The sequence below is a fragment of the Pongo abelii genome, chromosome 23 (genome assembly GCF_028885655.2).
Source record: "Pongo abelii isolate AG06213 chromosome 23, NHGRI_mPonAbe1-v2.0_pri, whole genome shotgun sequence".
Classification (NCBI taxonomy): Eukaryota; Metazoa; Chordata; class Mammalia; order Primates; family Hominidae; genus Pongo; species Pongo abelii.
The window spans coordinates 11,875,155-11,884,379 of NC_085929.1; positions in this window are offsets into that span (position 1 = coordinate 11,875,155).

Sequence of the window (9,225 nt, forward strand, 5' to 3'; positions counted from 1 at the left end):
GAGGAAAAGAATGAGAAATGGATTGTGAAATGGATTGGAATAGAAAGTGGAATGGAAAGAGGAATGGAATGCAGTGGAATGGGGAATGGAATGTGGAAAGGAATGGAATGGAATGTGGAATGGAATGTGGCATGGAAAGTGGAATGCAAGGGACTGGAATGTAGAACAGAATGTGGAATGGAATGGAATGGAACTTGGAATGGAAAATTTAATGGAAACTGGAAAGGAACGTGGAATGCAATATGGAATGGAATGGAATGGGATTGAATGTGGAATGGAATGGAATGGAATGTGTAATGGAATGTGAAATGGAATGTGGAATGCAATGTTGAATGGAATGGAATGGAATGTGGAATGGAATGTGGAATGGAATGTGGAAGGGAACGTGGGATGGAATGGAATGTAAAGTGGAATAGAATGTGGAATAGAATGTAGAAAAGAATGTGGAATGGAATGGAATATGGAATGGAATGTGGAATAGAATGTGGAATGGAATGTGGAATGGAATGAAATGTGGAATTGAAGGGAAGGGAATGTGGAATGGAATGGGTTTGAATGTGGAAAGGGATGTGGAAGGGAATACAATGCAATGTGCAATAGAACGGAATGGAATGTGGAATAGAATGTCGAATGGAATGTGGAAAGGAATGGAACGGATTGTGGAATGCAATGTGGAATGCAGTGTGGAATGGAATGTGGAATGCAACGGAATGGAAAGTGGAATGGAATGTGGAATGGAATGTGGAATGGAAAGTGGAATGGATTTGAATGGAACGTTAAATGGAATGGAATGGAATATGGAATGGAACGTGGAATGGAATGGAATGGAACATGGAATGGAACGTGAAATGGAACGTGGAATGGAATGGAATTGAACGTGGAATGGAATGTGGAATGGAATTTCAAAAGGACTGGAACGTGGAAACAACGGAGTGGAAAGTGGAAGGGAAGGGAATGGAAGGTGAAATGGAATGTGGATTGGAATGTATAACGGAACGGAATGGAAAGTGGAATGGAATGGAAGGGAACGTGGAATGAAATGTGGAATGGAACTTGGAAATGAATGTCGGATGGAATGTTATTCAATGTTGAATGCAATGGAATGGAATGTGGAATGGAATGTGGAATGGAATGGAACAGAATGCGGAATGGAATGTGAAATGGAATGCAGAAAGGAATGTGGAATGGAATGGAATGGAATGTGACATGGAATGTGGAATGGAACGGTATGTGTAATGGAATGTGAAATGGATTGTGGAATGGAATGTGGAATGGAATATGGAATGGTGTGCAATGGAATATGGAACTGGATGGAATGGAAGGTGGAATGGAATGTGGAATAGAATGGAATTGAATGTCAAATGTAATGGAATGGATTGTGTAATGGAATGGAAAGGAATGTGGAATCGAATGGGGAAAGGAATGTGGAATGGAACATGGAAAGGAATGGAATGGAAGGTGGAATGGAACGAGGAATGGTATGGAATGGAACATTGAATGAAACGTGTAATGGAACGTGGAATATAATGTTGAATGAAAGACAAAATGGAATGTGCAATGGAACGTGGAATGCAACATATAGCGGAATGGAATACAACGTGGAATGGAAAGTGGAATCGAATGTGGAATAGAACATGGAATGGAATGTGGAATGGAACATAATGGATTGTGGAATGGAATGTGGAATGGAATTGAATGGAATATGTAATGGAATGTGGAATGCAATGGAATGAAATGTGGAATGGAATGTGGACTGGAATTGAAAGGAATGTGGAATGGAATGGAATGTGGAATGGAATGTGGACTGGAATGCATTGTAATGTGGAATGTATTGTGGAATTGAATGGAATGGAATGAAATGTGGAATGGAATGTGGAATGTAAAGTGGACAGGAATACAATGGAAAGTGGAATGGAATGTGGAATGGGGTAGAATGGAATGTGGAATGGAATGTGGACAGGAATGCATTGGAATGTGGAACGGAATGTGAAATGGAATGGAATGGAATGGAATGTGGAAAGTAATGCGGAATGGAATGGGATGGAATGTGGAATGTAATGTGGAAAGGAAAGTGGAATGGAATGGAATGGAATTTGGAATGGAATGTTGTGGGTTGCGGAATGGAATGTGGAATGGAATGGAATGGAATGGAATGTGGAATGGAATGTGGAATGGAATGTGGAAAGGAATGTGGAATGGAACGGAATGGAATATGGAATGCAATGTGGAATGGAGTGTGGAATGGAATGTGGAATGGACGGAATGGAACGTGGAATGTAATGTGGAATGGAATGAAACATGGAACGTGAAATGCAATGGAATTGACTGTGTTATTGAACGTGGAATGAAATGGAATGGGATTTGGATTGGAAAGTGGAATGGAACGTGGAATGGAACGTGGAATGGAAAGGAATGGAACGTTAAATGGAATGTGGAATGGAATTTGGAAAGGAATGGAATGGAATGTGGAATGGAATGGAATGGAATGGAATGTGGAACGGAATGGAATGGTTTGTGGAATAGAATGGAATGGAATGTGGAATGAAATATGGAATTGATTGTGCAATTGTATATGGAATGGAATGGAATGGAATGTGTTATGGATTGGAATGGAAAGTGGAATGGAACAGAATGGAATAGGATGTGGACTGGAATGGAAAGGAATGGAAGTGAATGTGGATTGGAATGGAATTGAATGGAATGTGGAGTGGCATGTGCGATGAAACGGAAAGGAATGTGGAATGGAATTGAATGGAATGTGCAAAGCAACGTGAAAAGGGAAGGAATTGAAAGGGGAATTCAACGTGGAATGGAATGGAATGGGAAGTGGAATGGAACGTGGAATGGAGAATGGAACGGAATGGAATGGAATGTGGAATGGAATGTGGAATGCAATGTGAAAAGGAATGGAATGCAATGTGGAATGGAATGTGGAATGGAATGGAATGGAATGTGGCGTGGAATGTACAATGTTATGGAATGGAATGTGGAATGGAATGGAATGGAATTTTGAATGGAAGGTGGAATGGAATTGAATGCAATCTGGGAAGGAATTTTGAATGGAAGATGGAATGGAATATGGAATGGAATGTGGAATGGTACGGAAGTAATGTGGAAATGTATGTATAATGGAAAGTGGAAAGGAATGTGGAACGGAATTCAATGGTACGTGGAATGGTATGGGGAATGCAACGTGAAATGGAATGTTTAATCGAATTGAATGGTATGTGTAATGGAATGGAATGTGTAATGGAATGGAATGGAATGTGGATTGGAATGGAATGTAGAATGGAATGTGGAATGCAATGTGGAATGTAATGTGGAAAGGAATGAGGAATGGAAAGAGGAAAGTAACGTAGAATGGAACGTGGAAAGGAATGTGCAATGGAATAGAAAGGAATGTGGAATAGACAGGCATGGAATATGGAATGGAATGGAATGGAATGTGGAATGGAATGTGGATTGGAATGGAATGGAAAGAAAAGTGGAATGGAAAGTAATGTAATGTAAATTGGAAAGGAAAGTCATCGAATGTAATGTGGAATTGAAGTTGGAGTGGAATGGAATGGAATGTGGAGAGGACTGTGGAAAGGAATGTGGAATGGATTGGGTAATGGAGTAGAATGGAATGTGGAATGGAATGGAATGGAATGCAATGGAATGGAATATCGAATGGAAGGTGGAATTGAATGGAATGGAATGTGGAATGGAGTGTGTAGTGGAATGGAATGGAATGTGGAATTGAAAGGAATGATATGTGGAATGGAATAGAATGGAATGTGGAATGGAATGTTGAATGGAATGGAATGGAACGTGAAATGGAAGGTGGAATGGAATGGAAAGGAATGTGGAATGGAATGTAGAATGGAATGTGGAATGGAATGGAACGGAAAGGAATGCGAAATGGAAAGTGGAATGGATTGTGAAATGGAAAATAGAATGGAATGTGGAAAGGAATAAAATGGAACGTGGAATGGAAAGTGGAATGGAATGTGGAATGGAATGGAATGGAATGTGGAATGGAATGTGGAATGGAATGGAATGCTGAATGGAATGGAATGGAACGTGAAATGGAATGTGGAATGGAATGGAAAGGAATGTGGAATGGAATGTAGAATGGAATGTGGAATGGAATGGAATGTAAAGGAATGCGAAATGGAATGTGGAAAGGAAAGTGAAATGGAACATGGAATGGAATGTGGAATGGATTAAAATGGAACGTGAAATGGAACGTGGAATGGAACGTGGATTGGAATGGAATGGAATGTGGAATGGAATGTGGAATGAAATGGAATGGAATGTGGAATGGAAAGTGGAAAGGAACGTGGAATGGAATGGAATGGAATGTGGAATAGAATGGAATGGAATGTGGAATGGAATGTGCAAAGGATTGTGGAATGGAATATCGAAGGGAATGCAATGGTATGTCAAATTGAATGTGGAATGGAATGTGAAATGGAAAGTGGAAACAAATATCGAATGGAATGGAATGGAACATGGAAAAGAATGGAAAAGAACGTGGAATGGAATGTGGAATGGAAAGTGGAAAGGAACGTGGAATGGAATGGGATGGAATGTGGAATGGAATGTGGAATGGAATGTGGAATGGAATGTGGAATGGAATGTGGAATGGAATGGAATGTGGAATGGAATGGAATGTGGAATGGAATATGGAATGCAACGTGGAATGGAACGTGGAATGTAATGGAATGGAACGAGGAATGGAACTTAGAATTGTAGGTGGAATGGAATGAGGAATGGAATGAAAGGAATGTGGAATGGAATGTGGAAACGAATGTGAAACACAATGTGGAAGGGAATGGAATGGAATGTGGAACGGAACTTGTAATTCAATGTAGCGGAACGAGGAATGCAATGAACAGTGGAATGCAACATGGAATAGAACGTGGAATGGAATGTGGAATGGAATGTGGAATGAAATCTGAAATGTAACAGAATGGAATGTGGAGGGGAATGTGGAAAGGAATGTGTAATGGAATGGAATGTAATGTGGAATGCAATATAGTGGTTTGTGGAACAGAATGTGGAATGGAATGGAGTGGAATGTTGAATGGAATGTGGAAAGGAGTGTGGAATGGAAGGGAATGGAATGTGCAATGGAATGTGGAATAGAATGTGGAATGGAACGAAATGGATTCTGGAAAGGAAAGTAGAATGGAGTTTGTAATTGAATGTGGAATGTACGGAATGGAGCAATGAATGGAATGTGGAATGGAATGTAGCATGGAACGTGAAATGGAATGCAATTGACTGTAGAATTGAACGTGGAAACAAATGGAATGGGAAGTGGAAGGGTACGTGGGATGTAACGAGGAATGGAAAGGAATCTAACGCTAAATGTAATGTGGAATGGAATGCGGAAATAAATGGAATGGAAAGTGGAATGTAACGTGAAATGGAATGAGGAATGGAATGGCATGAAAGGTGGAAAGGAATGTGGAATTGAATCTGGAATGAACGTAGAATCGAACGGAATGGAATGTGAAATGGAATGTGGACTGGAATGGAATGGAATGTGGAATGGAGTGGAAAGGGATGTGGAAAGGAATATGGAACGGAACGTGGAAAACAATGTGGAATGGAATTTGGAAAGGAATGTGGAATGGAACGGAATGGAATGTGAAATGGAATGGAATGGAATTTGGAATGAAATGTAGAATGGAAAGGAATGGAATCTGGAATGGAATGTGGAAACGAACGTGGAATGTTACGGAATGGAATGTGGAATGGAATGTGGATTGGAGTGTTGAATGGAATGTGGAATGGAATGTGGAATGGAATGCGGAAAGTAATGTGGAAAGGAATGTGGAATGTAATGGAATAGAATGTGGAATGGAATGTGGAATGGAATGTGGAATGGATTGTGGGATGGAATGTGGAATGGAATTGAATGGACTGCGGAATGGAATGGAATGGTATGTGGAAACGAATGTGGAATGGAATGTGGAATGGAATGTGGAATGAATGTGGAATGGAACGGAATGGAATGTGAAATGTAATGTGGAAAGGAATGTGGAATGGAATGTTGAAAGGAAACTGGACTGGAATGGAATGGAATGTGGAATGGAAAGTGGAATGATATTGAATGGAATTTGGAATAGAAAGTTGAATGGAACGTGGAATGGAATGTGGAATGGAATGAAATGGAATGTGGAAAGGAGTGAGGAATGTCATGTAATGTGGAATGGAAATGAATGGAAAGTGGAACGGAATGTAGAATGGAATGTGGAAAGGAATGGAATGGAATGTGGAAGGGAATCCCGAATGGAATGTGCAATGGAATGGAATGTGGAATGCAAAGGAATTGAATGTGGAATGGAATGGAATGGAACGTGGAATGGAATGGGATAGAACGTGAAATGGAATGGAATGGAACTTGGAATCTAGTGGAACGGAACGTGGAATGAAATGGGATGGAATGTGGAATGGGATGGAATTGAAACTGGAATGCAATGGAATGAAATGTGTAATGGAATGGAATGGCATGGAATGTTGAATGGAATGGCATTGAATGTGGAATGGAATGGAATGAAATGTGGAGTGGAGTGGAATGGAGTGTGGAATGGAATGTGGAATGGAATGGTATGGAATGTGGAATGGAATGGAATTTGGAATGGAATGGAATGGAATACGGAATGGAATTTGGAATGGAATGCAATGGAATGTGGAATGGAATAGAATGGAAATTTGAGTGGAATTTGGAATGGAATGGAATGGAATGGAATGGGGAATGGAAAGGAAAGGAATGAGAAATGGAATGGAATGGAATGTGGATTCGAAAGTGGAATGGAACGGAATGGAACGTAGACTGGAACGTGGAATGGAACGTGGAACTGAACGTGAAATGGAACGTGAAATGGAATGTGGAATGTAATGGAATGGAATGGAATGTGGAATGTAATGTGGAACGGATTGGAATTGAATGGAATTGAATGAGGAATGGAATGTGGAATGGAATGGAATGGAATGTGGAATGGATTGTGGAATGGAATGCAATGGAATGTCGAATGGAATATGAAATGGAATGGAGTGGAATGTGGAATGGAACGTGGAATGGATCATGGAATGGAACATGGAATGTAAGGTGGAATGGAAAGTGGAAATGAAAGCAATGCAAAGTGGAATGAAATGGAATTTAAAGTGGAAAGGATTGGAATGGAATGTACAATGGAATTGAATGGAATGTGGAATGGAATGTGGAATGGAATGGAACGGAATTTGTAATGTAATGTGGAATGGAATGGAATGGAATGTGGAATGGATTGGAATGAAAAGTAGAATGGAATGAAATATAAATTGGAATGGAATTTGGAATGGAATGGAATGGAATGTGCAAAGCAATGTGGAAAAGAATGGAATGGAATGAGGAATGCAGTGGAATGGAATGGAATGAAATGTGGAATGGAATGGAATGGAATGGAACGGAATGTGGAATGGAATGGAATGGAATGGAACGTGGAATAGAATAGAAAGGAATGTGGAATGGAATGGAATGGAATGTGGATTGAAATGTGGAATGCAATGGAATGCAATGTGGAATGGAAAGAGGAATGCAGTGAAATGCAATGTCGAATGAAATGCAATGCACCATGGAATGTAATGGAATGTGAAATGCAATGGAACGGAATGGAATGGATGTTGGAATACAATGGAATAGTATGTGGAATGGAATGTGGAATGCAATGGAATGGAATGGAATGTGAAATGCAATGGAATGGAAGGTGGAATACAATGGAATAGTATGTGGAATGGAATGTGGAATGCAATGGAATGGAATGTGGAGTGGAATAGAATGGAATGTGAAATGCAATGGAATGGAATGGAATGGAAGGTGGAATACAATGGAATAGTATGTGGAATGGAATGTGGAATGCAATGGAATGGAAGGTTGGGTGGAATGGAATGGAATGTAGAATGGAATGTGCAATGGAAAGTGGAATGGAATGCAAAGGAATTGAATGGAATGTGGAATGGAATGGAATGGAACGTGGAAGGAAATGGAATTCAATGGAGTTTGAAATTGATTGGAAAGCAATTTGGAATGGAATGGAATAGAAAGTAGAATGGAGTGCAATGGAATATGGAATGGAATGGAATGGAATACGAAATTCAAAGTGGAATGTTATAGAAAGGAATGTGGAAAGCAATGGATTGTGCAGTGCAATACGGAAAGGAATGGAATGGAATGTGGAACGGAATGGGGAAGGGAATGGAATGGAATGTGCAATGTAATGGAATGGAATGGAATCTGGAATGTAATGGCGTGGAAAGAACGGAATGTGTAATGGAATGGAATGGAAGGGAATTTGGAATGGAATTTGGAATTGAATGGAATGGAATGTGGAATGGAATCAAATGGAATGTGGAAATCAATGGAACGGAATTTGGAAGGCAATGAATTGGAATGTGGGAAGCAATGTGGAATGGAATGGAATGGGATGTGGAATGGATAGTGGAATGGAATGGAATTTTGAACGGAATGGATTGGAATGGAACACAATGGGGAATGGAATGAAATGGAATGCAATGTGGAATGGAATGGAACGGAATGTGGAATGGAAAGGAATGGAATGTGGAATGAAAAGTGGATTGCATTGGAATGGAATGTGAAATGGAATAGAAAGGAAAGTGGCATGGAATGTGGAATGGAATGGAAATCACTGTAGTGGAATGCGGAATGTAATGGAATATAATGGAATGTGAAATGGAAAGAGAATGGAATGTTTAATAAAACGGAATGGAATGTGGAATGGAATGGAATCAAATGAGGAATGCAATGGAACTGAACGTGGAAAGGAAACTGGAATGGAATGGAATGTGGAATGGAATGGAATGGAAAGAGGAATGGAATGGTACAGATTGTGGAAAGGAATAGAATGGAATGGAATGTGGAATTCAATGGAATGGAATTGAATGTGGGATGGAATAGAATGGAATGTGGAATGGAATGGAAAGGAATGTGGAATGGAATGGAATGGACTATGGAATGGAGCGTGGAATGGAAAGGAATTGAATGGAATGTGGAATGGAATGCAATGGAATGGAATGTGGAATAGAATGGAAGGTAATAGAATATGGAATGGACTGGAATGGAAGGGAATGTGGAATGGCATGGAATGGAATGTGGAATGGGACGTGGAATGGAATGGAAAGTAACGTGGAATGGAAAGGAGTGGAATGTGAAATGCAATGTGGAATGGAATT